Source organism: Oryzias melastigma, linkage group LG18 (assembly GCF_002922805.2).
Source record: "Oryzias melastigma strain HK-1 linkage group LG18, ASM292280v2, whole genome shotgun sequence".
In the NCBI taxonomy this organism is placed as follows: domain Eukaryota; kingdom Metazoa; phylum Chordata; class Actinopteri; order Beloniformes; family Adrianichthyidae; genus Oryzias; species Oryzias melastigma.
The window spans coordinates 10,011,659-10,012,567 of record NC_050529.1 but is presented as its reverse complement, the minus strand read 5'-3'; the positions used below and the strand labels follow the sequence as shown (position 1 = coordinate 10,012,567).

Genomic DNA, 909 nt, shown 5'->3' with positions numbered 1-909 from the left:
TAGAGTTTAATAAATATATGCTATAAAATAATCACATTTTTCTCATAACTTTACAAATTTATTCAGGTAAAATTAAAACTTTTTTCATATAATTTTACGACTTAATTCTGGTAAACCTTTGGCTTTATCCCTCATCATTTTACAACTTTATTCTTGTACAACTTTGTGGTTATATTGATCTAAAAGTAGGACGTTTTTATTATCATTTTATGACTTTAATTCAGTAAAATTCTGATTCTCATAAACTTACTTTGTTTTTGTTTGTTTTTTACTCCTATATTTACGACTTTATTCTTGTAAAATTACAACTTTGAGTTCATTTTTCTAAAAAAAATTTTCTTCATGTAACTTTACGATTTCACTTTAGTAAAATTATAACTATTTTCTCAAAATTTTACGACTTTTGTTTTGTAAAATTACAACTTGTTTGTTATTATTTTACAAGTCTGATCATGTAAAATTACGAATAAATTTTAAAACTTTAAGAAGTAATTTACATAAAAAGAAGACTTTTTCACATCATTTTATAATTTTATCCTCATACATTAACACTTTTTTCCACATGTTACTCCTTTATTCTTGTAAAACTAAAACTTTTTCCTCATATTCTTGAAAAAGTATGATTTTTTTTTATTTTACAACTTTAATCTACTTATTTATTTTTACGGTGACCCTAATATTCCATTTGAGTTGTAGTGACCTGCCAAATGAATTTACATTAAAGTTTATTTTATTTCATTTAAGCAGTAATGCATATTATATTATGTATATATTAATAAATACTACTGACTGCTTGTATCTCCAAGGAATTGATCTCACCACTTGTATGTTTTTGTTCTCTGTTCTTTCTATTTATGCTAATGAATCAGAAAATTCTATCGTAGAAGTTTAGTAACTTCATGGTACCCA

At 23.7% G+C, this 909-nt stretch overlaps 1 protein-coding gene across 43 annotated transcripts in view; it reads right to left on the bottom strand.

Moving 5' to 3' along the window:
- Positions 1-909, bottom strand: part of LOC112155773 (protein tyrosine phosphatase receptor type D) — a 454,394-nt gene that overhangs the window by 260,044 nt on the left and 193,441 nt on the right. The gene's annotated exons all lie outside the window — the stretch shown is intronic.